Raw genomic sequence first — 19,418 nt, 5'->3', positions numbered from 1 at the left:
TGTCACGTCCCCAGCATACCATACTGATGGGGGATGTAGTCCACACGGCTCCAACCTTTATATTCATCCGAATCTTGGATGTGGCATCATTGTAAAACGCCATGTGTTAATTCACCGCTCGTGCATATATGGCTGGAGTGCGACTATCCCCATTTTTATATTTATTTTACCATTTATTCAAACGTAATAGTTACTGCATTCCCAGCATACAATGCCGAAGGGAAATGTAGTTTCTTTACTTGAATACTTCGCAGTGGCTCCCAACTCGCAGTATGAACCGGCGCCATTGCTGAGTGGGCATTGAAACGTAGTTTCTATACTAGAATGCTTCGAATTGGCTCGCAACTCACAGTGTGAAACGGCGCCATTGCTGAGTGTGCATTGAAGACTATGCTCCTCAATACTTCCGCCATAGCGATTCTAAATAATTATTATTAACGCGACAGATGTATGTGTCATCATGTTTTAGTATATATACACAAGTAATGTGACATATTATGTTTATTTGGGACTAGTTGAAGATAACACTCCAGATTGACTTATTGCTCTTATCATTATCCCAAATAAACCACCCAACTAGATGCCTCTAATGAGTAACGTTATAGCTTTTGTACTGAAAAAAGTATAATATTAGGGTTAATTCAATCACATGTTTAGCAGTATCATGTAGTTTGGCAACCACCGCTGTCCCATGTGACTCAACATAGAACAGCAAGAGGTCAAAGTGATATTAACGGTTTTATTCATTACCAGTTATACAGGATATATTCACTTGTAACCTAGCATGTCATCATTGCGTGTAGATACATGCAGTGTGAGATGTATGGGACAGCAGTCCTTACTTAGAGACCAGTCCCAAATTATCATGGGTCGGAGTTGCTATTATATTAAGGCTCCATATTGCAGATTTATTTATTAACAGTTTGTTATTATTTGGCTCACTACTACCATTCATTTCGCCATCTTTGGGGTATATCAGAGTTATAGGTATGTCGGATAAGATGTTAAATTAGCAGGCCTGAAGTAATTTAGCATTTTTATGGAGGGTTAAAGAAAATGATGGAATTCATTTGTGAAATTGAGTCCCTCAGACACTGCCCTCAGACGGCATATCCATTTTGCCTCCGTCTGCCGTAATCTCACTGTTCTATCTCCTCCTCTATTTCCAACCCGAATATGATCTATTGCATGAAATTGGATATTAGTCTGTGATGGATGAGTCTCCGCTATGTGTTGTGCAACTGGGGAGCGTTCATCTCTTTTTTTGATATCCCTAACGTGTTCTTGGATTCTTATTTTGAGTAGTCTGCTACTACTTCCCACATATATCTTCCCACAGAAGCATTTCAGCACATATATGCAGAAGGTGGTATTACAGTTCATGAAGGAAAGTATGCGGTAGTTTTTTGACCGATTATATTGGAACTCTGTACATCTATTCATGCCAAATTGGCAGACATTACAATTTCCACATGTATGGAAGCCTACCCCTCCAATCGGCAACCATGCATTTGGATTGGATTTCCTTTCTTCTATGTAGCTGGGACATAGTATGTTTCTGATAGTTTTGCCTTTGCGGTAGACAACTTTTGGTCGTGCAGAAATGGCACTACCTGGGACCGAACTATCTTGTAGTATGCCCCAGTGTCGTCTCAAGATGTTATAAATATGGCCGCTAAACATACCATATTCTGTTATGAATGCAACCTGTGTTAGTTCATCTGGCTTCCTATTTTGCTTGGGTACCAACGTCTCAGATCGCTTCAGTTTTTTCGCTCTCCTTTCTGCAGCATTTAGGCATGTTTCTGAATACCCTCTTGTTTTGAAATTGCTTTTTATGGTTTTTAGAGTTTTATTGAAAGTATCCTCCTGACTGCAATTTCGTCGCGCACGAACCATTTCCCCATATGGAATGGCCGAGATGGTAGCGTTAGAATGGCAGCTGTCAGCGTGCAATACACTGTTGCACGCTGTTTGCTTTTTATGCATGTCACTATGGATTTTGTTTCCAACCACATATAATTTCAGATCTAAATACACAATTTCAGACCTAGAGCTGCTGGTGGTTAGTTTCACATTAAAGGTATTGTCATTTAAATAGTTGAAATATTCTGTGAATGTTGTTTCACTACCCTTCCATATCAACAGAATATCGTCAATATATCTGACGTAAAAGAGAATATTATCAACCCATGGTCCTGCATCTGGTCCCCAAGCATGTTCCAGTTCATATAACCCCATAAAGAGGTTCGCATATGATGGTGCCATCCGTGAACCCATAGCTGTACCTTGCAGCTGAAGGAACCATTTGTTTTTGTGTAGGAACGCATTCTGTGTCAATACCAATTTGGCCATTTGTATAAGCATCTCGGAGTGCTGTAATAATAATAACGTGATTAGGTTCATTTGAAAGTGGGCTCATTTTTTCACAGTTGAAAAGTCTGTTCTCACTGAGTGATGCTTAGCTGTACAGTTTGAGGTGCAGACAGTGTGACAAGGAGGCAGCTCGTCCTCATCTCAATGTGCATCCCTTCTCCCGCTTCTGGTAAGGGGAATGAACTGCAGCTCCAGCAATGCATCTTCCTGGCACTGGGCTCCAGTGGTTCAGTCTTATCATTCTTATGAGTACTCTGTGCAGCATCCCTATTGGACCTGGCCCTTTTTGAAGGGTTATACCCAAACGTTTGGCCTTCTACTTCCTATTTCTTCTGACCTATTTTTGTTGGTTTTAGGACTCATGACACTTTACCACTGCCAACCAGTGCTAAAGTGCATATGCTGTCTGTCTAAATTATATGGGGATTGGTTTGTCCATGATTGGCATATTTGATTCACTAGTAAGTCCCTAGTAAAGTGCAGCAGGTGTGCCCTGGACCTGTAAATCAAATGCTACTAGTTTGCCTTCAGCACCAATTGTGCCCCCACAAGAGTAACCCTGCATACATTTCTCAGACCTGCCACTGAAGTTCCTGTGAGTGCAGTTTTAAACTCCCATTTCGACCTGGCAAGTGCACCCACTTTCCAGGCCCAAACCTTCCCATTTACTGCATGGTAAGTCACCCATAAGGTAGGTCCAAGGCAGCCCCACGGGCAGGGTGCAGTGTATTTAAAAAAGAAGGACATGTACCGGGTGTTTTACGTGTCCTAATAATGAAATACTGCTAATTTAATTTGTCTCTATTGCAAGGACTGTCTCTCCCATAGGGTAACATGGGGATTGCCTTGAAATATCTTTTAAGTGTAATTTCCCATTGGAAGCCGATAGAGATTTGGAGTTTGGGGTCCTCTGAATCCACAATTTAAAAATACATCTTTTGGTGAAGTTGATTTTTAAATTGTGTGTTTGAAAATGCCACTTTTAGAAAATGAGCATTTTCTTGCTTAACCACTCTGTGCCCCTGCCTGTCTGTACAATACATATATGGGTTGGCTGACAGTTGGGCTCTTGTGCATTCACTCTAGACAGCCACACAAATGGAGCTGCATATCCTGACTGGCCATTACCAGACTGATGGGACTTCCTGAGCTACAGTGGTGAGAGGAGTTGTCACTGACACCTGAATAGGGCTGTGCCTGTCCTCACACAAAGCTGTCTCCACCCCCTGTAGTGTGTCTGGAGACAAGTCAGGGAAAGGCATGGTCTTGTTCACTACAAAGTCTTTCTTCTGAAGTTTGCATACTTTAAAGGCTGAAAAGGGTAAACGTTTTTGGACATTTGACATCCCAAAATCATAACACTTCTGGACTTAGGGCATTCTGCCAGGAAGAAGAGCTGGATGCTGTGGGGGGTACTGCCTCTCTGCCTGTTGCTGTGTTGTGCTGGCCGAGGGATCACCTTCCCTGTGTAGTAACAAACTGATGGATCGATTTGATTTTCCAGTGCCTCGCCTTCATTACTCCTTGCAATGTCTTTGACTTTTGACGTATTTAAGGTACTTTGTGCTAAAGTGATGCATCTATTGATTTCTATGGACTTAACTTGCTTAATCTTTTAAAAGATATATTTTAACTTGTGTATGTTGGATTTTTGCTGTTTAGTTTTATTTCTATTTATATCAATATTGGCTATTTTTCTAAACTGGAGTGGACACCATTTGTAGGGTTTTCACTGTGTTTCTGAGTGTGTACAAATACTTTACACATTGCCTCTGAGATAAACCTGATTGCTCATGCCAAGCTATCAAGGGGGTGAGCAGGGATTATCTTAGATGTGTGACTCCCTTACCCTGACTAGAGTGAGGGTCCCTACTTGTACAGGGTGCGAACCACTGCCAACCAGAGACCCCATTTCTAACAATCTCCTTCCTTGGTCATAAAGAACTTGGAAATGGAACAACAATTTATAAAGTCAAAACAGACAAAAGGCGTGGATCCACACTCTGTGATTTCAGAAACGGTTTGGTGTGGTTCTCTTTTGAAGAGTCTTTTCCAGGCTGCCCTCCAAACACAGCCTTGGGGCAGAGTAATGCTCCTCACAGCAGGGTTGCCTCCAGCCAGAAGAACTCAAAACAGAAGCACAAAGAGGTGTGAGGTTTCTGCATCTTGCTGTCATCAGCCACATTGAAGAACGGTCAGGAAAACAGCAAAAGGCTGGCCTCATTTAAAGGGCCCCTTTCAAATTGAACACCACAGAGTGCAGTTCCACTCCTCAACTTCAACAAAATGGCATTGTTTCAGGATGACTAATCAGCAGCTCCTCTCAGGAAATGGCATAATCAAGTTTCTAAAATGACATTCCCTCCTCTCTTCCCACTTCAGTGTCTAGATCTCCTCTCTCTTCAGTTTCAGAATGTCAGCAATAGACTTACACTGTTTGAGAAAACAACCTCTCCTCCATCTTGTACACAAGGCCAAGGCAGAGGCATCCACACTGGATCTCATAGGCCTCCAGTACTCTGATTTACTCATACACACAATCAATTTCTACGCAGGCCACATGAATCAAAATATTGTATTTCCGAGAAATAAATTCCTACAGAAATATTGCACATACCCAATTAATAAGTAAACAATCCAGAATGTCATAAAATTAATAATGTGCAGCACACATTGAGATCAATTTAACCAACACATGACTTCAGCTAATAACCGTATAAACACTTAATATTTCCTATACTAAAAGACAATAGATGGTTGACAACCCAGAGTTCCGCGTTTTTTAAAAAACACATTAAAAAGAGAAAAGATGCTAAATTAATCTTTAATTTTGCGCATATTTCGCTCAGATACAACATGATAAAGTGCAGTGGGCATAACAGCTTATCACAGACGTGCTCTCTTAATCAATCTTGATAATAGGTCAAATTTCCCATCTCACACTAGACCTTGCCAGATCATCCTCTTAATGCGAACAGAACTCAGTAAGGTCTTCTAAACAGTCCTGCACATATTAAAAACATTTTAAGAGAAAGCTGATAAAAAATATCCAGCAGCTTGCAATACATTGCTTGCCAATTCAAAACACTGCTCTGCCTGCTTAAGGTCGTATCAACCTTTATTTTAAGACACTAAGAGGGAGAAAACCTGGGATGTTATACGTATTTGCAGGTATTGACCGGTGGCAATTGCTACGTCCTGGTATCTAAAATCACACAACAATTTTAAACCCATTTCTCTCGACTTTATCCTATACTTTTGTAATACAGGCCGGTGAATCTTTTTTTTTTTCTCGAGGAAGAGTACACAATACATCAATAGACGGATCACTGAATATTTCCTACCCCGCTTACGGAGGCATTGGGTATGGCACTCATCTACTTTGGTTTTTAACCCAGATATTTGCCAACCTAGGTCGATTCCCAACCTCAGCCACAGAATTTAGTTCCATAAAGACCCATCTGAAATTGCATAAAGGTACAGGAAGAAATCCATGCTCTCCTGCAAAGCTAAAAAGGAGATAACTGAACTCTTAACATTGAGATACTGAAGATCCTCTTTCCAACTGGTATCCATAGAGCATTGTCTAAGGCTGCTCTTTGCATGATTAACTTGGGTTACAGTACCTCACTCAGTGTGTAAATAAGGAATTTCCAAGCACTTTAACATTTCTATTACAGGGTTCCTCCTAGTGGGGAAGGTTTCCAGTACCTCAGGTAAAATGAACAACAACAGTTTCTCATCAGGGACCCCACTTCAAATCAAGAAATAAAACCGTGAAGCTCTGGCGTCTGCAAGCGCACTTCAGGCTACTGTTCTCAACTCCCTTCTAACGGCATGTATCATAGCATTCTTCGGTAAATCCAGGAGCAGTTTTTTAGAAGGACCTTCTAAGCCATCCCAAGCAAACCCCCTATCCATTGCCAACACCTCTGCACCATAAAGAGCCGTGGGTGTTAATTTGCCCTGGATCACTTTACTTAGTGGCTCAAAAGTATAGTTTCCAAATTTGCAGTCGAACTTCTTCAGGCCATTCACTTCGGTTGATAGCACAAGGCTCCAAGAAGCTACAGGTTTATCCCACCTCAGATCATATGAAAAAATCATCCCCAGATACTCATACTCCCTAACCTGCTCCAACCGCATATTACTTAAGAACTAAGTAAAATTATTTTTCTTTCTAGCGAAAAATAAGGTTTTTGTTTTATCAACATTTCTCATCAATTTGTTCTCTAGGGAATAAGTGTTCAGGGCTTTTCATTTTCTTTGGAGCGATAGAGGCGTTAGATCCATGGCCATCAGATCATCCACGTACATGAGGGAGCTGGTATGCCTGCCCCCAATCTTTGGAGAGTAACTGTGTGTATTGCGTAACATCTGGGGGAGGCCCGCAATGAACAGACTAAACAGCAGGGGTGCTAAAACACACACCTGCCGTGTCATGCTCAACTCGGATTTTCCTCAACAGGCTTCATTGTCCATCCAGATCAACTTGGACTCAATTATCTCTATACATTTTCTTTGTAAGACTTAATAATGCACCAGATATATTCCGTTGCTGGACACATACACACACAACATACACTTGGGATGTTAGCACTAGCATCTGGGTTAGTGCAAAGAAGTGAAACTGGTATGAGGTTGCTTAGGTCCTGGGCACAAACACCTCCTATTTACATGTTCAAGGTGAAATTTGACATATTTTTAAACACACACTTGTTTGCGCACACATTTGGGATAATGTTCTCAGAAAATGGTGTGCTTAAACTTAAACTTCTTCGTAGGCACCTTATCAGGCCTTGGAACACTGTGCATAATGTTATTGTTAGTTGTCTGTTCGGCGACAGCTCTTGGGGGGTAGAATCAACAATGACAACCGGACCAGGGTCTAGGAACATAGCAAATGGGTTCAGTTAATTATATATAGTGTACAAAGCCTTTATTTAGATATAAGAGCATTTCGATGGGTTGTCTATGTCCCCCCATGCTGGAATTCAAGCCCCGCTAAAATTCTGTTATTATTTTAAGAAGGATGGTGGCCTGTCCTACACTAAAACTGGCTATCAGATGACACATGCCCATAGGTAACTGGGGAGTTAGACCACTCTAAGGTATTCTGGCAGACCTGCACACCCTATGCTTTATAGGATAAGCAGTGCTAGGTAGGAGTGGTAGTGCAAATATATGTATTCATATAACATAATGCAAATGTACAATGGTTGTTCATTCTGTTCGCCATTCTTATAATACTGGAAAACATTGTTTTGCTCCATCCTTTTAATCATTACAGCACACATATTTTACTCAAGAGTCCAATTGCTTCAATAAATATTTTAAATGCCAATGTGCTTGCTTCTTGTGCCTCCCTTTGGGCATGCCTGAGTTAATAACGAAAGGGTTGGGCCTGTTTCCCGATTTCCTTGAGGAATCAGGGTTGTCATGGTCTGAGATTGCAGACACCATCCAGTACCTTGTGAGGTTTAGAGATCATGATCGTGCACTGTGAGCTAGCCAGGAATTAGGTCAAACTATTCTGATGGGATTCGCAGACTCAGTCCCACATAGTTTTGATGCTTATGTTGCTGAAATGCACAGTCTTACTGAAATAGAAGAAACTGTACAACAAAGCTTTACACGAATGGGCCAGTAAGTCTCCACTCCAGTGGCACGGATAAAAATGTCTGGTCACAATTATCTATTCACAAAACATGGAATGCTGCCATCACCTCTCTTTGTAACCTGTGACAAGGATGGTAGCCCACTGTCCGTGCAATGAGGGCATGTTTATTGGAGGCCCGGACCTGTCCTCCAAGAAGGATGACAGGTGCAGGCCTCTACAAACACAGTAAATTAGCATGAGGTTATGGTCAAAATCCAAAACATAGAATACCTGAAACATACAGTTTGACACTCACGCCCGGGGAACATGTCTGCACATTATGCAGGGGGTATTACTGTCCCAGCTGTTGTTTCAGTCCTAAAATCAAACTCTTGTGGACGCAGGGGAACCCCTAAATTTGCACACCTCAAAATACTTACTTCAACTTAGCCACAGGTTGATGAGTCTCAGACAGTGTTAAACCTCAGTTTCAAGAAGCAATGTGTCCCTGAGAGAAGGCACCCCACAGCTTATCAAAATACAGTAAATTGAGTAAGAGTCCATTCATATATTGAGTTCTAGATCAAGAATGCAATTTAAAAGATTTATTACAACAATTCTATAGGCACAGTACAGAAATCAGAAAAGCATCAGCATGAAGTCAGAGCTGTGTAGGTTCTCAGAATAGGGCATTACAGAATAATTGCATTGCAAACCAGAATAATTCTAAGTCCCATTTGAGCAGCAAAATCAGTAGAGAAACAAACAGCATCCCTAAAAGCATGGGAAAGCATTCTGGCTCATCCTCAAAATCATCAGTTTATACAGGAAAGCTTGGAATAGACTAACATTGAAATTGCAGATTCAGCATGGTGTGAGCAGAAGAATGACATTCTTCGTAAATAATGGCACAGCTTTACAGTGGCAGCTCCTGCTCAAGAGCAGAGTAGCTTTGCCCCGCCTGCTGCGAGTGCAACAGGCAAACACACATAAATAAGGTGGCATAATAATGTCTGTAGGAAGCTAGCTCTGTATTTACTGTACCAAAGTAAGGTACAGTGTGCACAGAGTTCAGTGGATCCCCAGAGGTATCGCAGAGGATAAAGTAGATAATACCTTACTCTCTTTTGTAGTAGTGCAGTTGAACAGTCAGGCTTATCAGGAGGGTAGTGTTAAGCATTTGTTGTATACACTCACACAAGAAAGATGTCACACACTCAAAGACTGAATCCAGACCAATTGTTTGTATACAAAGTTGTTATTTTGTTGTTTTATGTCTAGAACCAAGATTTACTAGTAGCTGGTAAGTTAAACTCTTCATACAATGTGACTTTTCAAAATACAATAAACACTGGATTTGTAGGAACATCCAGATTACTTTTTCAATTGAGAAAATTATTTGAAAACCTTTCGAAAATGCTTGCAATTACTTTCCACCTACTTTTAGATTACTGTTTTAGTTTGGCATAAAACCCACTCCTAACACAGTTTAAGCAACACAAAACATTTGCAGGTAGGTTAACTCTTGTGAAGGCAGTAGGTTCCTTTTCGTTAAGTACAGGACAGTTCCACACTTAAAAGAATGTAAAGAAATCTTACCATTCAGTCCTATGGAGAAAACGAAGTGTTAAGTTTACAGGTGAATACATTGGTTTTAGGACTGGAGTTTTGGGGGGTAGAACCAAGGTTCAGGTTGGCACTCAAGGGGCACCACCAGCAGTACTAGGGTGGCTGGGTGCTGAGTGCAGGGTGTCAATGTTAGCCAATGGGGCTAATGGGCACCTTGGTTGGGGACTGCTCACGGTCAGGCCGCTGGGTCTCAGGAGCCAAGCTCCTAGGGTTAATGTTAGGGCAAAGGGGATCCCAATTTGGCACCAAGTCCACACCACCAGCGGTGCAAGGGTGGCCGGGTGCCGGGTGCTCAGAAGGTGTCAGGAGCAAAAAGCTATTCAATGGAGTATGTTGGTCATGGAAAAGGACTGCAGGCGGGAGCCAGAAGACTGGAAAAAGGGAACAAATGACTGGAGGATGAAGATGAGGAGTTGCTGGACACCAGGACACCATCTGTTGGGCACCTTAGGACTCAGGAGCTGCAGATGCAGGGGTGTCCTTTCATGTTGGGTTCTTCTCACCGGTTCCGGTCGTAGTTTGGGAAGGACCTTCAGGATGTGGCTGCAGGCATCGAGGAGGAGGTTGGTGGAGGTTGTCCAATGCTGGGTCACAGGTCAGGATCACCTGAGTGACCTCGGGCCATGGGTGCAGAGTGGTGACAACTTGTGGATCCGACTGGGTCTAGAGTCCTGGCTTGGGTTGGTGTTGGACAAATCTGGTGTCCACGGGAGATAAGAATTCTTTATGAAGGCAGGGCAGGTTCCTGGGGTTCTTGAAGGCTGCTAGCTGCAGGACACAGCTGACTCAGCTCGCAGGGGTTCTAAGCAGGAGACAGGCTGGTAGGGCTGGGGTCAAAGCGGTTGTTGGTATCATCCTCTTCTGCAGCACGGCACTTGGGTCCTTTTTCTTCTTGTCACATCGAATTTGAAGAGGCAAGGTTCAGGGGTGCCCATCAATACTAGAATTCGGGGCATTAGAGGGGTGTGCATGTTCGAACCACTGGATCCCTTCCCTGGTGTGTCTTCATACCCTAGTATGCCACCATCTAGGGGGCGGGGGAATAAGCCTCTTCCCGATTAGAGGGGTCCCCCATCTACAAGATGGCGGGGACTGAGATGTGTGCTTCACTTCGCCTCCCCACCTGAGGGGTGGGGTTGACAAAGGTGGGCACACCTCCCTTCCTGGCTAGGTTTTCCTGCCGGTTCTCGCTTCCAAAATGGAGGTATTTTAAAATTTCGTTTCAAATAGTAAAATTCAATTTTTTAAATGTAATTATATGTATAAACATCATTTGACATCTAATAACATTAAGTTAAATTTAAATTGTTAGTGAGTGGTTTCATATGTATGTGTACATAAATATACAAGGGCTTAAATATACAAGTGTAAATAAGGGTGTATATATAGATTAAAATGTATATTGTAAATAAATTAAATGATAAGGGTTAAAAGTAATACTTGCCTATGAAGTAAAGGACTGCAGATGACGGCATCTGAACCAATCAAACACTCACACCCAGTCAAAAGATCTGGGTTTGATCCATCACCGTTCTTTAGCCCACTCTGCCACCCCAGTTCAGACATGGCTATATGCAAATCAGTCTGACCCTGTGCCTCATGGGAACAGTCCAGCCCGAACTGCCAAGCCATGTCTTCCCTGGACCGGAAACAAGCTTCCGAGCACCGGTTTCTGGCATTACAGCCGTCTTCAGCCCGGCTTGCTTGAATCCTGTGGCAAAGTGAGTAAGGGACTCACGTCTGAGCATACCCTGCCACACTTATGGCGGCCAAAGCGGTACAAAAGGGGGTGGTGATGGACGGAGCATCTGAACCAATCAAACACTCACACCCAGTCAAAAGATCAGGGTTTGATCCATCACCATTCTTTAGCCCACTCTGCCACCCCAGTTCAGACATGGCCATATGCAAATCAGTCTGACTCTGTGCCTCATGGGAACAGTCCAGCCCGAACTGCCAAGCCATGTCTTCCCTGGACCGGAAACAAGCTTCCAAGGACCGGTTTCTGGCATTACAGCCGTCTTCAGCCCGGCTTGCTTGATTGGTTCAGATGCTCCGTCCATCACCACCCCCTTTTGTACCGCTTTGGCCGCCATAAGTGTGGCAGGGTATGCTCAGACGTGAGTCCCTTGCTCACTTTGCCACTGGATTCAAGCAAGCCGGGCTGAAGACGGCTGTAATGTCAGAAACCGGTACTCGGAAGCTTGTTTCCGGTCCAGGGAAGACATGGCTTGGCAGTTCGGGCTGGACTGTTCCCATGAGGCACAGGGTCAGACTGATTTGCATATAGCCATGTCTGAACTGGGGTGGCAGAGTGGGTAAAGAACGGTGATGGATCAAACCCAGATCTTTTGACTGGGTGTGAGTGTTTGATTGGTTCAGATGCTCCGTCCATCACCACCCCCTTTTGTAGTTGCTGATAGCAGCAAAAGGCTGGGAGTAGCTACTAAAGATGGCAGGCCTTTGAAGCTCCCTCTTCGAGGACCCTTCCCATCTTGGGGAAGGAGGCTTGGCAGCTCTGCTTAGGTTGTGCTTTGTTTTCAGACCCCGTGAGTGGTGGGCTCTCTTCCCAGGGGTCCAGATATCTGTCTGTGGTGGTAGATGGCTAGGAGCCAGTCAGGAACCACACCAGAGTTGGTCGTTTTTCAGGGGGCATCTCTAAGATGCCTTTTGTTTGCATTTTTCATTAAATCCAACACTGGCATCAGTGTGGGTTTAACGTGCTGGGAGGTTTGATACCAAACTTCCCAGACATCAGTAAAGCCATCATGGAGCTGTGAAGTTTGTGTTGACAACCTCTCAGCCCATGTATTCAAAATGGCTCCAATGCACTTACAATGTCTGTGAATGACACAGACACATTTGGGCATATTGCTCATGCAGCTGTGCCCTCACCTGTGGTATGGTGCACCCTGCCTTTAGGGCTATAAGGCCAGATAGAGGGGTGATTTACCCATGCCACAGACAGTGTTGGTGGGCATGGCACACACGGATGTGTGCCATGTTGGCTCTTTAGTTTGGTCTGCACCAAAACACCCAGTTTGCAATGGCAGTCTGGGGTGTTAAGGTGAGGGGTCTTTATGGATAGTATAATATATACTACAGCCTTCAGAGGCCCTCTCTGGTCACAAGTCTATTGGCACCAGGGGCACCTTTTACTGGGGACTTATATGTGGCTTGAGGGGTACCAATGGTGGGTACAAAGGTACAGTTTTGGGTAAGAACACATGTGCTGGGTCCTGGTTAGCAAGATCCTGCAGACACTGAGTCAAGTTGGCATCAGGTATCTGGCAAACGGTTAGGGGGTAACCATGCAAAAAGGGCCACTTTCCTACAATGCCATTTTATTTTGCCACCAGCTCACACGGTGAACAGCTCGAGCGTAAGGCAGAGGGCTGGGCTGAAACCTGCTATTTCAGGATTACTTCTGCCCCTTTCAGTGCACATGTCAGGTTGGTCAGCTGGCTACCTAAGGCCAGCACGACATGCACACTGTAGACTGAGCTGTCCCCAGGCTGTGAAACAGTTGGGGGATTGCTGGCACAGGACCCCAGCCTCAAAACGAGTGCTGGGTTAGCTTGCTCCCACAAATCCCAGAGGTGCTCTCACGCTGATAAGAGCAGCTCCAGGATTGGATGGATTTGGGTTCCACTGAGCAGAAAGGAAGTCCTTCCATTCCTGCTCGTGGAGTGTCGGGGAGAAGGGCAGCATTTATGGTGAGTTTGGCAATATTGCACCCCACCATATTTTTAGGTTGAACCTAAAACGCTTGCACTGTTAGGCGATCTATTGTCTGTACTTTGTGGGGTCTGACTACTCCCATGCTTTGGATTGACTTGTGGGTGGGTCATTTAAAAATGGTAGCCTGCAAATGGCCACTGGTGGGTGCATGTCCGACCTTTATGGAGAAGGTCACTCCCATGGAGTATTGCCTCGGGTGCGAGCAGGGACGCACATGCAGACCCTCCCTGCGGTGGTGATGACAAAGTGTATGTGATGCTCCCTTCCTCTCAAGCAGCTGAGAGGTTGATCTTTCGACCTGCGCAGACAGTGGCAGGGGGGCCTTCGCAGCCTCAGGTGCCAGAAGTCCCCTCCTTCCTCGACACAGTGCACAGTGCTGTTTTCTGCCCACGTGTGGCTTCTCTTGGACAAAGATATGGGAAGAGTGGTCGGGACCTTCAAACACAGTTTCATCTTCTTCATTCATAGACAGCACGCGCTCCTGACAGGAGCCTCCTGAGCTGTTCTTCCACCTGTCTATGTCTGGTGTGCAGGAAGATCGCGATCCACTGACGGTGCTGTTTGCGGGGTTCTCTCCCAGCCTGGTGTCTGTTGTGTTCACTCTTCGCATGTTTATTACATTCTATTTTTCCTCTGCTTCAATGCAACTAAATGGTTACAACAAATAATTTTTTTTTACAGTTCACAGACCACCTCCATTGTGAATTACAACCTGTGAACTCTCTGCGGGCCTCTACTTATTGTGATAAAGTGCTCAAAGAGTTCACATCTTTTTCCCATTCTCGCCCACCATGGTACTCCATGATCTTTTGGACACTGGTTGCAAGCCTTCACATACTGCCGGCCGTCAAAGACAGATGTCTAAGCAGCGCTATGGACACGGGCACTTATTATTTTACAAACTAAGCACTAAACATGGGATCGATAACGTGGCCTAACAGCTAGAGCGCTCAACCTCGAAGCTAGGGAAGGCGCTTCAAGTCTTGCAGGTACACTCAGCATCCTGTGATTCTCGGCAAATCACTTAGGGCCCGATGTAGGTCACCAAATACCGACCGGTATTTGGTGATTGAGATGTAGGGGCCAATATTTTGCACAATCGGTAAATTTACCGAATCGGTAAATTTACTGATTCTGTAAAATACAGAATCGGTAATTTTACCGATTCGGTAAATTCCAGATGTAGGTCGCACTGTTTACAGTGCTACAGGCCTTCAGAATTCGGTATTTTACCACCCAATCCAATTGGGTGGTAAAATACCGAATCCAGGTGTGCATGCACATGTGTGCATGCACACCTATGCCATGTGACAGACAGACATGCCCTTAGGGCATGTCTGTGTGCCACATGGCACACATGCCTGTATTTGGGGTGCTAGAAGGTGTCAAAGTGACACCCCCTGCACCCTTGCTGCAATCGGTATTTACCGAATCGGTAAATACCGGTTCGGTATTGCCCATTGATTCCTATGGGCTTCAATGCCCATAGGAATCAATGGGCATTACCGAATCGGTATTTACAGAATCGGTAAATACCGAATCTCAACGATTCGGTATTTACCGATTCTGAAATACCTGCATCCCTCCCTCCATTTTACCACTTCTTAAATACCGAATCGGTATGATTCGGTATTTAAGAAGTGGTAAAATTAAATTACCTACATCGGGCCCCAAATCTCCCCGCGCTCAACAAAAAGGAACATGTCCGTCTGTAACGCAACCGGTGCTCCTGTAAAGCAATACCATTGAGTCCAATTTGTGCTGATTAAAACTCACCTCACTTTGACCAATTACATGAAATTTAATTGCAGCAGTCTGAGGTTGATGGGACAGACACTTGCCAAATTGTATGCGGGTTCATTGTATGCAGTAAAACAAAAAAAGTGTGGTTTCTGTGTAAATAGTTGCTGAACCAAAATCACAGAGTTGATGTTGCTGACTCTGAAAGATGTAAAAGTACTTGCAAGACTTTTCTGTGCAAAAAGTCCGTAGTTGGCAGGTCTGGGATTTTTTTTTTATTGTTTTTTAAATGAACTAACACTTAAAATAATCTGCACTACAGAGTGAGTTGTCGCAACCCTTCTCTTTTCTTCCACCCCGAAAGCGTGAACTTATGAGTTGAAACTGAAACCTTTGACCTTCGAGTTTGCACTCATTTCTCTGCAGTGAACCTCTGAACCCACTGATCTTTCCTACATACACCAGATGCATCTTTCTTCTGCCATTGCTTTTCTCACGTTTCTGTTTGATGGACGCGGGAAACAGAGGGAAAAAATACGTTAAGAAATTGTTTTCAGATAAGTAAAGACAGCTAGCCAATTATTGTAAGAACAATAAAGAAACACATAAACATTTCGAGCATGCCTGAGAAAGGAGAATTGCACACTACTCCAGTCATTTTTGCAAATAAATATGTTCTAAAGAGAAGAACTTGCCGAGGAGACGGTGTTTCCAGGTGTGTGATCCATATTTTTGGGGATTCCATGAAAAAGTGTGTTGCATGGTGGATGACTTTTTGAAATGGTACCAGTAGTGGTATCATAAGGGCACAAGGCACTGGTACCAGTAGATCCGGGTGCCAACGTTACCGTGGATTACAAATAGGACCTTGAGGGCACCCTTACAAATACACACAAGTTGCAGCATGAGCATCCATGAAGCGTGGCCCCGGTAACTCTTCTGGATACTCCGTCCCAGCACAGAAATTGATACTGGTGGCACTGGTAACTCTGGGCTGGGTGGCACAATTACTAGGGGATTACAAGTGGGACCTTGAGTGTACCCTTAGAAACTTACTAGGCGCATCAGTAGTTGCTTGTCTGATTCTCTCCACCCTCCCCTCATTCCTCATTTTGCCCCTTTGTTTCACTCAGACATTTAAACTGAAGTAGCACAAATCCTCTTCATTCCCCAGACCATATAACTCCAAAGGGGCTTTTAACGTCCATTTTTGGCCCCATCAGAATTTAAAGGCCGAGTCACAAGCTCAGTTAGTTGGTATTCACCACATTCCCAATAGCCAATCCGATGAGCTCATCTAAGGCCTACCAATTAATTTACTACTGTGGAAAATCTCGAGTAATGGCAGATTTCTCCAGTGGTAAGTGCAGTACACAGTATTTAAAATCAGTAAATCCGGCCACAAATTCAGCTTTTTTGCTGTGGTCCGTTGCCGTTAAACAACCAAAGAATCAGGTCCATATTTTGCAAGAACTTTGTACTTATAGTCCTTGCTTACGAGAAGCAAGGCTGGCAGTAAAAGAGGCGCAGTTACTGCCAGCCTTGCTTCTCGTAAGCAAGGACTAGAACAACAAAGTGCGCCCTCCCAGGTTTTCAAAACATGCAAATACAATGCACTGACATTTACAAAGCCAATAGCTCAAACTCTCGCAAATGCAAGACCTATTGCATTGCAAATGCTTGTTTAACCGGTAGCTGCCAAAGAGTTTTATGACACAGCACATTTCCTTAGCACCTATCCCCACTACATGACTATCGATTCTGCTACTCTATGCTAATGTCATCCAGGGATGTCAGGACAAACTAGTTAAAAGAACAACAATTAATGAATAGAGTGCAGTTAGCCAGCGGAAGGTCCTTGGGAAAAGAAACATTGTTGTGTCCATACTAGAAAATGGTCCCAAACCAAAAAGATGCAGGGTTACGGACCTGTTGAATAGCACCTCACTAGGATACTGCAAAATAATTATTGAGAATCGTGCACAATGCTCCAGCACCTGACACCCTTTGGTGCCATTGAGTACAAATTATAATACAAATTAAACAAAAGTAGATGCACCGAAGAAAGTGAATCTAGTCCATTATGATTTCTTCAAATTGTTTCTTAATTCAAAAAATTAATATTCACTCATAAAAACAGCCAATGCATTTCGTTCCCAAAATGAAAATTGTGGAACTTCATCAAGGCTTTTTAGTTGTAATCTATAGCGCCATGAGGATATATTTCTAAATGCAGTTTTTCCATATGGTAGAGGAAAGCTCCAAAAGCCAAAGCTTAACACCTTATTACGTGTCAACACTTTCCTTCCATGGCGACGCGAGATCCTGAAAAATGTTTATTGAGAACAGCAAGAACAACGTGAATGGAAATAATCAAACATGACTCTGCTTGACGGTGTGCAGGGCCGGACTGGCCATTGCCGGCCCCGGGCAATCGCCTGGTGCGCCGCACAGGTGGGGGCCGGTTTGGGCCCCTACGGGGCCGTTTTTGTTACAGAGCTGCAAAATCGGCCCGGTACCAAAATCAGCCGAAAACGGGCCCGGCAAAGAGCTCGGCGGCACCTCCAACGCCCCCTCCGAAGTGGGGAGGGGGGGGGGGGGGGCCGAGTACTTTGCCAGGGCCGATTTTAGTTCCCAGTCCGGCCCTGTGTGTGCTACAGAAATAATAAACAGAGTATATGCAGGAGGAGACATCCATTTTGCAAAGGGGAACATCCGGAACAACAAGGCAAGAGCCATGAGTTCCGGAAGCCAGCAAGCTGAACAACGATTTGCCTGAACAACCACTTTGCCTTAACAACATATGTGCGTGGTTAAAGCAAAGTCGGTCTAGTGTTCAGGATGGGCGTAATAAAGAAAAGAAAGTGAAAAGAGCAGGTAAGCGGGGTTCTGAGTAGTTTTTAGGGGGTGAGGTGTGGGGTTCGGGGTAGCTTTTAGGGGTGGAGGATCAGGGTAGTTTTAGGAGGTGAGGGGGGTTTGGGGTAGTTTGTAGGGGGTGGGGGGATTCGTTTTTAGAATTGGGGGATTCAGTATAGTTTTTAGAGGGTGGGGTTTGTGGTTGTCTTTAGGGGGTGGGGGATTTGGGGTCGTTTTTAGGGGAGGATAGATTTGAGGTCGTTTTTAGGGGATGGGGGATTTGTGTAGTTTTTAAGGGGTGGGAGGGGGTTTGGGGCAGTTTTTAGGGGGTAGGAGAGGGGTTCAGGATATTTTTTAGGGGTGGAGGGGTTTGGGTCATTTTTAGGGGGTGGGGGATTCCAGTAGTTTTTAGAGGTCATTTTTAGGGGGTGGAAGAGGGTTTGGGGTAGTTTTTAGGGGCGGGATGTGGGTTTGGGGTAGTTTTTAGGGTGTGAAGGGATTTTGGGTAGTTTTTAGGGTGTGGGGGATTCGGGGTAGTTTTTAGAAGGGGTGGGAGGGATTTAAATTAGTTTTTAGGGGTAGTTTTTAGGGGGTGGGGAGTTTGGAGTAGTATTTTGGGGAGAGGGGGTTTGGGAAATTTTAAGAAGGTTGGGGGTGTATTTAAGTCTCAGGGAGAGAGGGGGGAGGGTGGTAAACTTAGCCACGGATAGCTGTTTACCATGTATGCCTTTACCATGAACATTTGTCTAAAGGAATGGGTGGTAAAGCAATTTGTGGTTAAGACGTGGTCATTGTAGAGACTGAGTTGTTAGGGTATGCATTGTAAAGGAACTCGTTCCAACATACAACCTTTTGCACAAGATGGCATCTAGGCCTTTACTGAGGCCTACTTAGCAAGAGCAAGGAAAACACATATATGCCATAAGAAATTGGTTTCAAGTGCAATAGCATCATGTCAGTATGTACATATAAAATTGAGAATAAATTCATGTACTACCTGTTGTTAATAAAAATATGATATGCACAAAACTCCAACACTTTGCTCATGTATTTTGTGTGGGTTAATCATTTCATTAACCTCATGCATTAAAATAAGCATTGGCAAAGCAAATTGTTTTGTCTTCTGTGTAGTGGAATCGTTGAAAGGAGACTTTAAAACATGAATTTATTTTCTGCCCAGCCTACTCAACTTGTAGGTGGTGCTGGATTTTACCACATTGTCAGAATTTGGGGATTAGAGAGCATAAGTTTTCCTTAAGGATAATAAAAACCAACCTTGGTAAACCATTCGTTTTTGCACTCTCCCGTTACCTGTTGGCTATGTAGAAAACCAGAGCTAAAGTCAGCATCTCTAACGGCTAAATATTTGGTGCCACTGTGTTAATGTGCAAAAAGAACAATTGATGGACACAATGTAGAACAATGTCATACATTCACCCTAGTAGAGAGAGCTGGGCCTAAATCCATCGCTTTTTCG

This window comes from Lissotriton helveticus, chromosome 4_1 (genome assembly GCF_964261635.1).
Source record: "Lissotriton helveticus chromosome 4_1, aLisHel1.1, whole genome shotgun sequence".
Lineage (NCBI taxonomy): Eukaryota > Metazoa > Chordata > Amphibia > Caudata > Salamandridae > Lissotriton > Lissotriton helveticus.
Note: the sequence above shows the minus strand (reverse complement) of the source record.